The 16,517-nt window shown below is 45.3% G+C and overlaps 1 protein-coding gene and 1 long non-coding RNA gene across 3 annotated transcripts in view; one reads left to right on the forward strand and one right to left on the reverse strand.

Annotated features, from left to right (window-relative positions):
• MET (MET proto-oncogene, receptor tyrosine kinase) overlaps positions 1–14,479 on the reverse strand; it is an 87,190-nt gene extending 72,711 nt beyond the window's left edge. Inside the window, exon 1 of one of the 2 annotated variants that reach the window (XM_015853670.3) lies at positions 14,035–14,479. The gene's annotated coding sequence lies outside the window, so the exon portion shown is untranslated. Of the gene's footprint in view, positions 1–13,799; positions 13,936–14,034 lie in introns of those variants that run through there. The other variant, XM_015853664.3, reaches the window with a different exon arrangement.
• Positions 12,662–13,508, forward strand: LOC146762309 (uncharacterized). Its single transcript, XR_014939548.1, has 2 exons — positions 12,662–12,734; positions 13,022–13,508. It is a non-coding gene; the product is annotated as an uncharacterized LOC146762309 (long non-coding RNA).
• Positions 14,480–16,517: the final 2,038 nt, after the last annotated feature.

Here is a 16,517-nt window from a genome sequence, read left to right on the forward strand (position 1 = left end):
TGGACAGGGCATAGCCTAGGCAATTGCTAGAGGATCTACCATTAAATAAACCCTCTATAACTCCAGAGTGGTGGTGTGTGTCAGAAGAAATTGCTTTCATTAGCACATTCAGCTGATCTGCAAGCTCTTTCTTACAGTATTCAGATACAAAGGAGCAATCTAAAGTCTCACTGCATAAAATATACTCTTATATACATGGTCCATTAGTGTATCCAATGTACCATTATATTTCACAGCAGCTTACAACAGAACTGTTTGCGTTGTCTGACAGTTTTAACTAGCATCAAAATGGAAAAAAACAAATGTATCCTTTGCAATGGAGAAAATGGTATTCTTATACTCACTTATCATTAATTATCTGTAGATACCCTGCATACACCAAATGCAGAGCGTTTACTTTGAAACTTGCAGCAAATCCTAATACCAGCCATACATCTTGGGTTTGTAGCACAACCAGATTTATTTAATTGCCTTTGATACGATGAGTTACAATGACACTACAGGTTCTTTCATGATGAATCTCAGCAAACACTCACTGATACATTACAAGTGAGAGGAGAAGATCAAGAGTTACACGTCGTTCAGGAAGTCTGCTTTAAAAGGGGGAATACAGCAGTTGCTGTAATTCAGGGAGATTTCCCAAGTGAGGAAGTCATTCTAAGGACCGAGGAATCAAATTCATCGTTAACAGGAACTAAAAAAGGAGTTCAAAATATACAAAGAATAATTGAAGAACAGTGCAGAGATAACTAGAATAAGATAGATCTCTCATTGCTTGTTCACACATATTTTGAGATGGATTTGGATCTTTACATTCAGATGGACTGTTTTTCACATCTGGAAACACGCAGATGGAAGGACTTCTTAGAAATAATTGTATTGTTTGACAATAGTGGGAAAATAGAAATTAGACTCTGCAGAGCACAGCATTATTGATCCACTCTATTCATCTCGATGCAAGTCAGAAAACATAGATCTTCATTAACAAAATACCTGGGATGATACTGTGGCTCTTTACCGCTGCTATCAGCAGTAAGAGAAGTTCAGTTCTAACACAGACCAACACTCCACATTTGCATCAAACAAATCTGTTTGATAATCCTTATGTGAACATCTTAGTGCAAACATCTAGTTCAAGTAGAAAAGGAGATCTGTAGGGGGGCAGAATAAGATATTATATTTGTTATTTTACATGTCGCAAACAATAATCCATAGTAGGGTTGTTGTCTGTTTCAGCAGAGTGAATATGGAGATATTTGGCTTTCACTCTCAATTTTTCTTTTATTTGGACTATTTGCTAATGCATCTCAGTGTATTTTTACTGCATAAGCAAAACTTTAACCATTTGAGAAAAGTACAAATGTCCATGCTGGTATTCTGCACTTCAGGAAATATTTAAGCACATAACAATTACCTGGGAAACTTGAGGTATGACTTGAAAGCATCCAAGGCCAGGCTGGATGTGGCTCTGGGCAGCCTGGTCTGGTGGTTGACAACCCTGCACAAAGCAGGGGGGTTGAAACTAGATCATTATTGTCCTTTTCAACCCAGGCTATTCTATGATTCTACGTGCCCCAGCTGATTGAGGTACATACAACCTCAGTTAAAGATTCAAGTACCTTGTTGGTCAGCATAAAAACATAATTCCTTAGAGTAGGAAGAAGTAGTTTTTCTGAGCTGATCCTGTTGATCAGCTTTTTAGCAAGATTCTAAGCATTTTGTGGTTGTCTGCAAAGAATAGGGACAGTGTAATTTTCTTGGAATGTGGCTTCTCCTTTCTTAAAAAGCCAAGTTGGAAATCTGTCTGTAAGCACACTCTGAGCTCAGTTCCCTTGACTATTCTCCCAGCACTTACTTAGATTTTCTGTTTTATGGTTATATCATCTATCTACCTGAATTCACGTTTTGAAACATAGAACAACTTTTGGGAGCCTTTCCCCTCTTGCAGTAAAAACTAACAGCCTTCCATACAGTGATAATTAAAGGAAAGGCATGGGTCATAAAACGAGAAAGATTAAAAGGCAGATAGCAGTGAGTAACCAAGACAGCATACAGATTTGATCTAAATGTTCTAACAGCAATTATAAATGACGCAGCGCATTTCCTGCAGTTTAATTGTTATCTGGTGCTAATGGTTCTAATGAGTCCCTGAGACAATAACTCTCCATAGCCGAACATTAATCTTTTTTAAAAAAATATTAATAAAATTTCTTTGCATCAATAGATAGAGATGACAAAGTATAGGACATGAAATCAGTACTAAAATATTTACTTGCGCATCATGTCATCAAGCTTCCTTTTAACGTCATAGTAAGCATTTAAGCATAATAATAATAGAAGAAAAACCCCAACAGGTCCTTGAATTCCTCCAGTGAGGAATGGATGTATGAATACCTACTATAGCAGGCAAAAGAAATCATGCTGGCTCTGGTGTGGGTTTTTTGTTGTTGGTGGTATTTTGTTTTTGGTGTGTGTGAGAGAGAGAGAGAACTGACAAGGTGGTGTCAGGCAGCAGCTTTTCTGCTCTGCAGCACACATAAAGCATGCTGCTGGGTGCCACGGCTTCACCCTTCTCTATCAATATGCCTCCAAGGGCCACACGGCAAATTAGTGACAAATACCCAGGGTCAAGGATTTCCAATAGGCTGCTGACACCCTACTTGATACGTATCTCATCAAGCTAAGGTGTTGTGGTCAAAGTTCGTGGCGGTCCCTGTGAGATCAGCACATCTTCAAGATGAGCTGAACCCCGAGGTTCAGAGAGCTCACCCAAGGGCTGAAATGGGTCACTCAGCTCTCCTCTGCTGAGGCCTCGGCTATTCAGGTGACAGACATCTGGAAAATGCATGATTTTTGAAGTACTGCAAAGAGAGCTTCAGTTTGCCCTAAAGCCTGCTCCTTACATCTTGGAGCTTTTGAGAAGCTGCAGAGCCAAACTGGCCTGGCACAGCCTATTGTGCTGATACTGTGGTTTGCCCACACGTATTATATTTAGTGTAGTGCTAGAAAGCAGACTTCACACCTTCAATGTCCAGTCTGGCTCCTCCACCACAGTTAAATCACAATAATCTAACTTATCAGAGATAACTAGCCCTGCCAAATACAAACTGCCCCTGTCAAACACTAGCTAAACACTCTTTGCCCCATGTAAAAAATGTGGTGCTGACCCTACAGACCAAGCTAAATTGTCTGTGTTTGTAAACAGCTAGTGGAGGCAGTGAACTATTAGCTTAGCAGAATACATCCTTTATCTGACGGTCACATTAATAATGTGATGGTCTACCTAGCTTCATAGCAGTTCAATGATAATCAAACAGCAATGTCAAGGACAGTGTTCACTTCACATCTGTGTTTGGTTAGGAGGTTATGACCTTTTCTTTTTAATGCTGACCTTGCTCTCGTCACTGCAAGATTATGTTATTCCAATACACTTTCACTGATGCCCTACTTTCACTCAGTTTAGAAACTGAGTTAAATGATGGCTCATTGGCTAAAACTGCTGCCTTGCTGTGAACCTGTGATTCATGATCTGCTTCCAAGGACTTCACTGTATTGGTATTCATAAATCCCAAAATGGCCTGAGACCAGCCTATCTGACACCTTGGCTCTCACCAGAGGCAATGGTGTCACAGCTGTAATCAGCAGAGTGCCTGATCTCTCGAGCAGCCTCAGCTTCCTTTTGGCTGATCTCCCTCAGTGAGGGCTTCTCTGCCCCAGCTTTCATTCTGAAATATTGCGCTGACCCTCAGAAGATGCTGAAAAGCTCAGTGGCCTGAAGACTTGTTTTCTGGGATGGATGATTTTTTTTTTCATGCTGATGGGGCTCTTTGTTGTTGTATTTGTTTTTGGTTTTGACTAAATGAATTTTCTTGCTACTTCTCCCTTTCCTCATATGGGGAACAGCTGAAGAGCTTACGTGCACTGGCATTGCTGCCAGGGCTTCTTATTTACACAGGGCCTGCTCACAGGTCTCAGAATCACTCAGGCATCTTGTTTGGACCCCAAAGTGGTTCTTCTGGAAAGCTGGAGCCAGAGTGCAGGAGCCTGCGAGATAAGCAAAGAGCCCGTTTCCAAACTCCAGGGAGTATTTACCTTTCTCGCAAGGGAGACACAAAGATAAGAGAACTCATTCCTGCAGAATTTCTCCTAAACCTGAAGGACTTGGTGGCAGGCTGACAACAGCACAGGGCCTGGGGCAGAGCTGGCAGTAGTGCTGCAGGACAAGCCATGACCTTCATTACCTCACAGATAAGCTGGCCAAAGGTCTAAACCTTGACCAGGCCCTGGCTTTCCCCCACTGCCTTCCCTTTCCTGTTCTTTTGCTATGAGAGGCAGTGCCACGTGCTGGCTGGGAAGCCACTGCTGCTCCTCTCCTCCTGTCCCAAAGATGTAGGCAGTGGGAAGTATGGCTGTGAATCTTCTTGGCAGAGGATGCAGTTTAAAAGCAGTCCTTGAGCTTCATGGCCCAGCAGGCTGGGAAGAAGGGTCACTACTGTGTGGGACTGGATGCTTTCAGCAGCAGGACCTGTCTGCACCCTGTCCTGTCTCAGGACCTTATGTGAGGTAAGCCAGGAGCTGCTACCTGTCTGAGGCTGAGGGCATCTGACTGCCCTACGTGGCAATTCCTCCTCTGGAGCTTAAGCTCAAATGAGATCCAGGAAGCATTCAGAACCAAGTGCAGACACCAGCTAACCTAAGCACCTGAGAGCTTTGTGGCTGCACAGCATTAGGTTTTTGGATGCCTTCCTTGGACTTGTGCCCTGAACTCACTCTAAACGCCATTTAAGATTCCAAAGTAACCTCTATGGATCTTCCCCATAATTTTAAGCTTGATTTGCTTATCCAAAAAGAAAATAAAATGGTGGTGGTAGAATTGGAAGTGTCAGTTAATACATGTTTTTAATTCTGGACTTTATAATGCAGCAATCACTCTTGAGCATGAGGTTTGTTTAAATAGTTGTCGCGCCGAGTTCAATACTTCAGGCACTCAACAAAGGCCACTGCCATAACAAGAACTTACTTTTACATCCCTGTTCCTGTTAAAATATTCAAATTACATTACAGTGCTTATTTAGAACCACGCAAATACCGGACTACACATGATTAATAATTACTCACCCAAGCAGTTGAAATCTGAACAGGATACAGCTGCTGGGGGTGATAGTGGGGCAAACCAAAGCAGTTATGCACCTGGATGTTTGCACAAAAACCTCATTTCAGGCCTAAGGTTTGTCTGGCTACGTTACATTCCTATACTGTGAAGGTGCCACCTTTTCCAAGACTGGACTCCACATAGTCTTTATGCAAACAATATTCTCATCGATTCCCGTAATGGTTTAGCTGAGTAAGGACTAGAAAACAGGGTGCTTAAAGGAGCCTGAAAGGCAGAAGATCTGTTGACATGACAGAATCTCAATATTACCTCATTTAAAATGAGCGATAGATGACACAGGATAAGCACTGAGATGCAGAAGGCATGACTTAACAGGGGTGATAGGTGCAGAAGAGTAAATCTTTAAAAATCTTATATATTGTTAATGAAGAAAATCATTACACTTTGAAGAAATACTGAATTAACCTACACGGCATTTCCAAGGAACAAGCTAATGGACACGGGCATTATCTTTTCATATGTCTTTAAAACCCCAATAAACAATGCCCAGTCCAACAGTGGGTTTTTACCCCTATTAATAGCATGCAGTGGAGGTCTCAGTAAATAACCTACGTTCAGATTCACCTCCAAAGACCGCAGAAGATACACCAACTCTCCAACAGGGAAATGGGTACTGTCTTATTTTCTACCATCTCATATTGCTCACTGCTGCTTCCTGAAAGGCTTTTTGTACTGTGAAAACAATTCACTGCTTGTTACCTTTTTTTTTGTGTGCCCTGAAGGGATTTTAGGCTAATACTCTCAGATAAGCAAGAAGCACTCCTACAGAAGTCAGGGGAACCTTACAAGCCACACATGCTTATCTACAGGCAGAGTTTGGCCCAGATTATGGTTGGTTTATTAGAGAAATGTGGTATTATTTGCATTAAAGAAGTTATTTCAAAGTATGTTGTATGAAAACCTCTCAACGTGAAAACAAATGAAAAAACATGCAATATTTTTCAGGAAGCAGCAAAGACATCTCTGAGCTACCCGAAAGCTGATCTTATCATGGTAGCTTACAGCTAGGGAAGAATAAACATGCTTATTTTTGTAAATGTGTTTTCGGAATGAAACAAAACTCCAGGGTAATGGCAAACAGTCCTTCTGACTGATAATGACCCCGCACAGTGTTGTTCTTTTTTTAGACCTCAGGAAAAACAGGAATCAGTTCTGCAATTAGAACATCACCTGTGAATATTTTGACTTCATGCAGTAGCACACTTTACGTACCCTTTGCCTGGCTCTCAGCTCTCCCAACTTCTGTTACTGCGCTCTGCATTCAGAGCTCCTTCTCTCACGTTTGCTCCCAGAGTTACCCAGGAAAACAATAGCTATAGTTGGGCAGGTCTTCCTGAATTTAACCAGAAGAGGGAGGAAAACATCCCCTTCTCTCAGACATGCCTTGCCATCCATCTCTCTTCTATACACAAGATCAAGACAATACAGACAAAATCCAAAGGAATATATTTTCAATGAGTAGCTGGATTCTATGGGTTTTAAAAGAACATAAAGAGTAGTAGGGTTTTAACATCTTGCAATCCTAAAGCTAGGACAGAATCAGTATTAAATTTTATAGGATGGTTTAAAAACTTGCAGTAAGGTTCCTATGTTGAGCAGATTCAGTGGGATTTCCCCATTGTGAAAATCTGTCTGATGAGCCAAGATGCAGAGTTGGCAGGACCTGGAGAGTGTCACAGAAGAGGACATCCCCAGGCAAGGAACTATTTAATCTTCTGAGAAGGCAAAAAGGCCCTGTGAAATGTTGCTGCTGAGCCATATTTTCTGGTGAATCTGTAAGGGCAGTGTTTCCTATTTCAGCAAAACCAGCCTTTTAGGAATTGCAGATCCAAACACATATGCTTAATAAACTCTAAATACTAGGAAATGATGAAAACAAAGCAATGCATAGAAGCGAAGTCCTAGACCAAGTGTGGGTCCTCTAACCTGTTCTCAGTACTTGCATAGCTTCTGTTTATTTGAATGCTGACACACTGAGTTTAGGTAAGAACTGAGGGGAACAACCTGATTCGCCATTTGGAAGCCCTACAAACACAAACAAGGATAAAACTCTTATCAGGCAACACAGTCCTTGAGCACATACAGGAAGGCAACAGCAACACGTGTGCCAAAGCTTCCCTTCATCACAGGGGTAAAACAACAGTTAAGATAAATTTTTATCAGCTACTGTGGGCTACACTGAAGCCTCGAACAAACAGAATCTTCCACTGATTTGAATGGGTGCTAAGCACATTTTTTAGGGTGTAATTTGAATTCTCTGATGCAGATGATCACAGTGAACTCCGCGCTGGCTCATTGCTTCACTGAAGTTCAATACTGTTTGCATTCCATTCCACCTACTTTTTAAAGCATTATTAATATTGTGATTTTGTGTTTTGTTTTTTTACTGCAACTATGGGAATTTGTAAGAAAGGTGTACTAACAAGAAACATTTTTTTCCCACCCTCCTAGAAAAATCCTGGTCTATATTCTAAAGAACAAAAGCAATAAACCTAAGGACTGTAGCCAAACATTTTGCAAGACAGTAATATACAATATTTAAAATTAGTATCCACTTTCCAGAAGTAAACAGGAAAACTGAATATAACTCCAGTAATTCATTTAACATTTTCAATGACATTAGGAAAGAGAAATTCATCTACTTTTGACATGAATTCAACTACCAACACCATTCATTGTCTTCAGCAAAACTGCCTCCCTTTTTTTCCTGTTGCTAACAGAAACTGGCATTTTTCAATGAGAAGACATGTTATCTAGACAAACAAGAAAATGATATAATAAAATCATTGCAGATATAGGGATAGATAGTAACATGTAAGAGGATTTAAAATTGCCTGATAAAATTTTGACTATGCAAGAATCTTAAAGACAGAAATCCAAGCCTTAGTTACACTAGCATGTATCTAAAAAGATGAAGCTTGTGAAGTTACTTCATGCAGAGAAAACCATGTTGTCTTCTCATTGTGTACTGCTGGAGAGCCCACAGGTTTGGGATTTTTTTCTCCAAGCCTGAGGTCACTCATAAACTTGCTAACTTTATCTCCATAAGATCATCCAAAAAAGGCGTTTGGAGCAGGGGAAGCAAATCCTAATCTCTTCGTAAATATAGCAACAAAGTAGTAAAAAGCAACTAGATCTAGAGTAAGGTTGAAGTCATGCTAGTTAAAATTCTTTTAATGTGGAAAAAATGTAAACTAAAAGTTCAACATACAGTTCAAACGAGCTTAAAAAAAATTACAAGAAAAAAGGAAATACATCCTAAAGAAGAATCAGAGTCACAAGGTTGGAAAGGACCTATAAGATCATCTAGTCCAACCGTCCTCCCTTTACCATACCTACAGAAAACCCCTAAGCCATATCTCCTAGCTCCCTAGTAATGGAGAAGTAAGTAAATTTGGAAATCTAAGTGTAGCTAGCAAGTACTTTCACCTGCTCAATTAGACATGCTCAGAAAAGACTGCAGTCCAGATTTTCTGTAAATAGAAATGAATAGTTCCTGCAGGAATTATCAGTTTGTACAAACATTAGCTAAAGGAATTTTATATGGTGAAAGATACCTCAATCTTCTACATAAACTGAAGGAGAGGAAACCTGCTCTGCAAATACCGTGCAAACACACCCAATGCGCAGCAAAGCACAGAACCCGCAAAGTCAGTAGCATGGCACACACTGACAGCTTTGGGGCCTTGCTCACAGCAGCATACAACCAGCACCACCCCAATGGAGGAACAAAAAGCAAGACGCTGGAGACCTACACATTTCGTGGGTTTGAGGCCCTGTGGAAGAGGTGGAATGGATGGAATTCTGCCATGGAAAGTGTTCTGCCATGGGCAGCACCACTAGGCCTGGAACATCCCACACTAGAAGCTACACAGCTCTAGGCTCTAAGGAACACTCAGCATAATCAGCACATTAGTCCAGGTTTCTCCCATACCAGACAGTTGTTTAAAATGAGCATCAGTTGAAGCAAACCAGAAACCTTAAGAGACTATTTAATAAATAATGATAACTTTACTGCTGAAGTTCGGGGTGGTCTGGTCTTGTTTCTGTTAGAAACAAAATGCCTGGTTTGAGTCTTGTGGAAGCAGCTCTCCTCCCTCAAAGAGGTCTGACTCTGGCACGCAGGGTGCAGAGGCCTGCTGCAATGCTGCAAACCTGGGACAGGAGCATCACATAGGGTTTGTTTTCTGGTCAGCTCCACGTCCACACAGCTGGAAGCCTTGCAAGTACTGCATGCAGCCCTCCTACAGACTGGCCTGTGCTTGGACACCACCAACTGGGTCACTTTTTGCTCTATACAGAGAACTAGAAGCTCTTAAAGGACTCCCTTTGGTCACAACCAAAGCTATGATTCTTACCATTTCATAGAATATATATTTGGCCAATATCATATCCTTATGCTGAAAAAACATCTGCCTGAAGTAAAAATACTTCCCACATGGGAAGCAAACAATTTACATTGTATAAAAATGTCAATAAAAGTTAATTACTTGTTGCCTAAATCTATCTGTCTTCATAACTGTGCAGCCTCAATTAACTGAGTCTGCTTGTTGAATTGTAATTGAGAGGCCCCAATGCTTCACCGTAACTCTATTTTGAAAAATAAAAGATCTGTATCCTGTCCAAAAAATAAACTCTGTAGGTGACTTGCCGTGTTGCCATTTTGGATTACAAAAAATACTCTGCCAACACACAGGGGAAGCCTTAATTCCAGCAAACACACACATAAACAGGAAATCTCTCTCCAGTCAGAAGGTATTTTTCCTTCATACAATGGGGTTCAAAGATGTGTCATCATATAGCTTAAAACAATTGCTAAGTAACCTTCCAATTCCAATAGCTCATGAGCATAGTCAGTTCACAGGGTTTAGAGCCTGTCACAACTTGCATAGGAGGCACAAGCACACAGACATCACATGTTGGGCCAGGGCAAGGCTGTTAATCAATACACATGTCGGGCTGAGAGGTAGGTGGGGGGAATCAATTTGCAGAAGGCAAACGGTAACAAGCATAGATTTAATCAAACTGCAGCCCCACTCCCTTGCTGTTCTCAATGCTTTTGAAAGAAAGTAGCTCCATGACAAAGAATGAATTTCAATAAACATCACCTATTTAGTTACATTGCTGATTTTTTATATTTGTCAAGGCAGGTCACTGATCCTTCTCAGAAATCAAACCAGTGCCTGTCAAAAAGATTTCAATACCATTTGGTTGCATAAACGTCAAAATGAAGGAGCTGCATTGAAGGAAAGCAACTTACATAAGGATTGTTAGTTCCCTGTGACTACAGGAAAAAGGATAGGCTGATGCTGATGTGACCCCTCAAACAGAGGTTAAAGCTGCACCACACACAACAAAATGGATAGCTATCAAATACCATGGCGATGGCCATGGTGCGAACACTTGAGCAAAATGAAAATCTTCTGAAAGCATTAGGGAATTTTCCTTCCTCGTCCATTTGCAACTGAATTGATTGCAAATTCCAACATGACCCTTCCCTACCAGCTTCCACACAAAAGGGCAACACCACGTTAATTTCCTTGGGACAAGCAGAAGGGTATCACAGAGCTGTGAGATGCACAAAAAAAAGCATCTGCTTAAGTATTTTGAGCTTATTAAACTCCAGAGCATTACAGACAATTTCCTACTGTTGACACCTGCTTGAAAAAGGAAAAGCCCTGTTGTTACACTCACGTACAGCCACTGCCTCCACTTTCTTCCTCCACTGACATCAGCCCTGCTGCAAACCTACCTGACCTTCCACTCTGCTCCCATCTTCCACTCTGATATTCAGCGCCCTCAATCGCAGACAACTCAAAGAAGATCTGACTGAGGCAGAAGTCACCAACCAGCGATGGAAAGGGATTACAGAGCAATTAAAAAAGTTCCAAAACAGATCAAAAAGCTTCCATTTCCAGGTGTCCATCTACTTGGTAGCACTGTTGCCTTCAAAGGAGTTCTATCCTAGGCCAATGGAGTCTGATAACTTTGCCTTCCCTTTGTCTTTTTACTGTTTGAAATTGGAGGAAAAAAGTACTTTATCTTCTTGTACGACATCATAGCTTTCCTGAAGGCAAATAGCTTGGCAATTTGCTAGATTTTTTTAATGCTGGAGGAAACAAGTTAGCACACATACCACGTGTTTGAATGCCTTCAGAAATTAGATTGAAACACTGATTTGATTTCCTAAAAGGTACCTTAAACAAGGCAAGGTTAGAGATTTGGAGAGTAATGAGAATTTGTGTGACTTCAAACAGCTCTACATAAAACAGACCTGATATTCTGGGGGGGAAAAGGTCACCTAATTATTCGCTTCCTGAAGGCCCTGTCTATACTGCATTTCCCCTGGGTAAGGAAACTGATTTAAAAATGGCTTCTGGTAACATGCTGGCATCACTCAGCATGTAGGAGATAGAGATTCGTTAAAACCATCACCAAGAAAAACACAGTTTAACAAGAGGGAACAACAGACACCTTCCTGGTGTGGCGGTTCCATTGGGGTCAGGCAAACCACGCAGGGAAACACCACTTGTGGTGCTCCCACAGGGCTATGGCCCTGCTCCCAGCAATGGCACACCACATGGGGCTGCAGTGGGGCTGCTGTGGTGTGACCATCGGTGGTGAGTTTTCTGGGCTTAACTATGGACTGCAAACCTCCATGTAGGAGGCAATCATGGGCTGTGGGCACAGCAAACAAGATGTACAGGTTGATGGCTCTGCTGCTGAGAGCACAGCACAGAGGCAGCGGTGGGGAGTTGGGGTGGGAAGCCTGGGCACAAGAGTTTCACAAGAACCAGCACCGGAGTATAGTTGCAAACCATAATTCTCAGGAAGGTTTGTTTGAAGCATCACACAGCAGCTCTCTTCCTCACACCTCCCTTCTGGGTAACACCTTCCTGCCCAGGTTGTTTCAAAGGACTTTGCTGCTCTCCCATTCAAGATATGATGCGTACTTTTGCAGAGCAGGGAGATCCCAAGCAGGATTTCCCCTCTGCTACACATTGCACAAGCATACATAGAGATGCAGCCCCTCCCCTCGCTTTCTGTCTGCAGGGAGCGAAGTCTGAACACACCAGCACCACGGAGGATAAACAACCATGAGAGGTTTGGACTCTCCCCCCAGCCCAGCCCGTGTCTGGCCAGCAGTGGGTGCCCACGGTGGCTGTGCACACAGCCAGTGTTGTGAGCTGCTTGCAAGCAAGCTCTGGGAGGTGTGAGGCTTTGTATTTCCCATTGGAACTGGAAAGTACAGAACAGCCACTTGTGGATCACAGAAGGCGGGCTGCTCTATTCACTGCGTTGGGCCAGTGGGAGGAAGCTACAGGTCAACAGCTGAGGTACCACAGAGCTACAAGAAAACCAGCATGGGAAAGGTACTTCTCGCAGGACAACACTGGCTACTCAATTGTATTTGCGAGCTGCTCCCTGAACCCCAGCTGAGACCGGGCTCTGGCTGCCCACCTCATGTCAGTGCTCTCCATCCATTGCAGGTAGCACTGCTGCTCCCCAGCCACCCCCAGGAGCCCCTTTTGAGTCCCAGCATGTGCAACCTGGCTTACAGGTGAGGAGCTGCAACACAGCGCTCATCCTTTGGGGAAAGGAAAAATGGAAAGGAGAAAGAGCCCTACAGGATAACAGACAATCCCTCCTCAACAGAGAGGGTAAAACGCTGCTTTAACACGCTGTAAATAGGGAGATGAGTGTTCTACAAAGTATTCCTTTCTCCCAGTGATTCAGTTTGCTTTAGGAGACAGGCAGAGAAGGAAGCACGCAGCGCTGAAGGCAGCAGGGCACACAAAGAACAAGCGATACAGTCACTCTGCAAGTTACTTTGTTTTCCACACGCAGCTCGTGCCATAAGCGGAGCTTTTTGCTGCACAGTAAACACCGAGCCGGCTCTGAACGAGACGTGCGAGACGCTTTCCCTTACCCGGCTACGAGCAGAAACCGCTCGCAATCCAAAAGAATCAGATAGGAACTCGCTGGTGGACAACGCAAAAAGCGCTTTGGAAATGAGAGCGGATGAAGCCCGACACGTGCACAGGTTCTTTGGGGAGAGCAGGAGCCGCAGCCAGAGGAGCCTCCTGCAGGTTGCACGCGCGGTGTGTTGAGCAGCACCGCTCCTCGGGCAGCACTCAGTCAGTCCTCGGCTTTAGGATGCACGCGTGCAACTTGCGGCTCCTGACGAGTGAGTGTATGCGGGACTTTTAAAGCCAGAGACCACCTCATTCAATGCCGGCACGGAAACAGCAAGGGAACGCTATCACACGCCGCGAATTATTGCCCATTTTCAGCAAATCCCGCTTTTCAAAATAAATAAATAAAGCCGAAGCAATTCCTCCGCGAGAAACACCGTCAGCGCCGCAGAACCGCGAAGTACAACCGCACAAGTCGGGGATCCCCAGCAGCCGCGGGTCGGAACGGCGGCGGGGCCGGTGTGTCCCCGGGGTTGGGAATGGACACCGGCCGAGCCGCCTCGGCCCCGCTCACCTGCCCCGCCCGGCGCGGAGCTCCGTACCCCGAGAAGCGCAGCGGGCGCCGAGTTCCCGGGCGGGGCTCCCCTCCTCCCCCACCTCACCCCGCTCCCGCTCCCATTCCCATTCCCCCCGGTTCGCCCCGTTCTTACCGCGGCGGCCGGAGCAGCGCTGCGGAGCGGCACCGCCGCCGGAGGGGCGAGCGCTACGGCAGGCGGGCGGGCAACCGCTCCCGCTCCCCGCTCCGGCTCTCGGCCCGGCCCAGCCCGGCCGGGTGGGGCGGGGCGGGGCGCAGCCCGACACACCTACGCGCCCCGGGACTGCCCCCTTCCTCCGCTCCTCTCTGAGCCCCCCGTCCAGTCGCGCTCCCCGTGCTGCCGTCCCTACCTGGGCTGCGGTGCGGGGCTGCGGGCGGGGGCCTCCCGGCCGGCACCTGAGCTGCGGGGCGGCTCTTCCCTCCGGCGCGCTGGTGGCGGCTCCCAGCGGCACGGCGGCGGTCCCCTCGGTCTCTCCGCCCCTAGGCGCGGAGCTGACCTGCCGGTGACTCACCGCGGCGCACAGCGCGGCTGTCGGTGGGGGGAAAGAGGAAGAAGGGCTCCCCGCACGTGTGGATGGCGCTCCCCGCTCCTCATCCGGCAGGGACAGGGACTGCGTCCGAGGGATGGTAAAATCCCACCTAAGAGGAAGGGAAGGAGGGAAGGCCGAGCCACCTGCGCTCCTGTCCCGGCCCCGCACGGTGGCAAAAGAATTGAGCCCCCGCCGACCGCGTCGCGGTGTCAGCGCTTGAGCAGCTGTGGAGCTGCCGCTCGGTGTGATTGGCTTCACTGCACACTGCACCGAGCTGCCTCCTCACGTCATCCCCCAGGCTCCAAGCCCAGCTCTGGGGCTCTCCCTCCGGGCCCACGAGGTGTCTCCCACAGGTGCTGAGAAATTGAGGCATGGAGCGATGCCAGCGGCCCGGCCCTCACCCAAGAGCCATCGCCTCAGACTGATGGGTTTCAGCAGCTCCTGATTTAAAGCAGATTTTAAGCAAAGCGCTTCATGTTCTGATAGAAGTTATTGGAGACGTCTATTTTCCCTCCTCGTGTTTCCTTTTTTGGCCCCGTTTCTCCCTCCCTTAATGACACCGTTTGGACTGTTGAATGTTTTGGATGAGTAAAGTGAGAGGAACCGCACGAAGTGATGCCCAGTTCCATGATTAACCATGGGAAAAATGTCAGCCCTTCCTTCAAAACGTTTTAAAAGGAAAATCAAATAAAGCATCGCATGTGTTTGCTGTAGGCCCGGGCTGCCCGTGTGACGTGTGTGCACAGAGAGCCGTACATCAGCACGGTGCTTCCAGCAGCAGCCAGCCGCCCTGCCACCAATCTGCTGCAGCAGCACTCGCAGTTTGCCTGTCTCTTTTTCCTCTGAGCTTTTGGCAGCGGTGATGAAGACGTGGAACGTGGCTATAAACTAATTCCCTGCAAATGCAAACATGTAATCGAGACAGCATGTAACCTTTTACATGTTTAACTTGTGAAATCCTTCCCCTGCAGTATCTTATACTGACAACAGATAGTAAGAAGAGCGCGTGGCAATAAAAGTGGTGCAATGCCTACAGGAGGGCTGTGCTTCCCGTCTCCTTGCCCAGTGTGAATTAGCAACAACAGAAAAGCTGCACCAAGAGAAAACAAAGCCTGTCTCTTCGGTGCCCCAAGAGCTGAAATTGCTAACAAGTAACTGGTGATGCAATATTCTGAGTGATGCCATCCTGTTGTTTGGAGGCACTGGGAACCTGTCCATGCTTTGGTGACCTTTAGTTCCATTAATACTCAACAGTAGTCAGAGAAGGAGGGCTGAGAAGCAGAATGTCAGCCCCTGGTGGGAAATGCATGGCTGCTCATTGGGCTTCGATTCCTGATCAGGTCATTAGTGTGCATCTATATTGTTACAACAAATTTGGATGAATCTCTCTTCTTGCTTTTGAAAGAATGGGATAAAGAAACAGCTCTCAGCCCAGTGTCCACCCCATGAGGAACAGCCCCTCTGCTCCCAGCCCTGATGCACCTGACGCATGAGACAACTGACACACTGCAGCAGGGCTCTGATAATCCTTTCTTTGCTGTTCCTGCAGTGATATGTTTGCACAATGAGCAGTTTCTTGGAGGCTCCAGGCACCTTCAAGGCCCGGGTGCAGTAGCCACTCTGCTACCTCCTTGTTCACCACTGTGCTTTCACTGCAACTTTCCCTCATGCCCATCTCCTACCTAAGGAGGCTGGTCATCTGCACACTGCTAAGAGTGCTGGCAGAAATAGCACTTGTGGCACATTTCAGAAAGCTGACGACACTGGAAAAAAGCAATTCAAAAGTGTAAAGGAGCATCTGCCTACGTGATGTGTTCAGCAGAGAGCCAGGAGCTCAACCGTGGGAGTCTGGGCACATGCAGCCCTAACGTGGTTAGAGATAAGGAGCTGAGGAGCACAACAACTTGTCCAGCAATAGGGATGTGCAGTTAGAGACATGAGCTGCAAGGCTACATTTAAGCTGATCTTTCAGATGCAAGAAGGAAGGAGAAAACAGTACAATTTATACTTCAGTGCATTAGCAGTAGTACACCAGGAACTTACTAACGGGAAAGATTTGGTCCAGCAAGTCTGACTGTGACTGAATATCTTATTCAGAGCTTAAGATTTTATTATCTTAAGTGCAGGTGGTAAGATGGAGTGTAGTACCCAGACTCACCTTGGTACTCAATTTCTATTTAATTTAAATAAGGACAAGATATTTGGCTGTCTCTCTGAATCTGGAGTTATCCCCCTTTTTAAACCAATCAAATAAAAATTAAGTGCATTTATGTAGGAGCACACCATGCTATATGGCACCACAT

Source organism: Coturnix japonica, chromosome 1 (genome assembly GCF_054131305.1).
Source record: "Coturnix japonica strain WE chromosome 1, WE-NBRP24, whole genome shotgun sequence".
NCBI classification, from domain to species: Eukaryota; Metazoa; Chordata; class Aves; order Galliformes; family Phasianidae; genus Coturnix; species Coturnix japonica.